Raw genomic sequence first — 206 nt, forward strand, 5'->3', positions numbered from 1 at the left:
CCCCCAGGGCCTTTCCGGGAACTGCTGCAGGAGCCTCTGAGGATATGAATAGCAAAGACATTTCAGGGAACAAACAGGTTTCGGCCAGAAACAGTCTGGCCCTCGAGAGGGTAAATGCCCGTGGACCCCCCTCCCAAGGAGTTCATGGGGAAGGTGAAAATGTCGCTACACCTTCTGGGAATTGGCGTTTATGTACACACCCTGAA

The sequence above is a fragment of the Lontra canadensis genome, unplaced genomic scaffold, assembly GCF_010015895.1.
Source record: "Lontra canadensis isolate GAN:19392208 unplaced genomic scaffold, GSC_riverotter_1.0 scaffold100, whole genome shotgun sequence".
Taxonomy (NCBI): Eukaryota; Metazoa; Chordata; class Mammalia; order Carnivora; family Mustelidae; genus Lontra; species Lontra canadensis.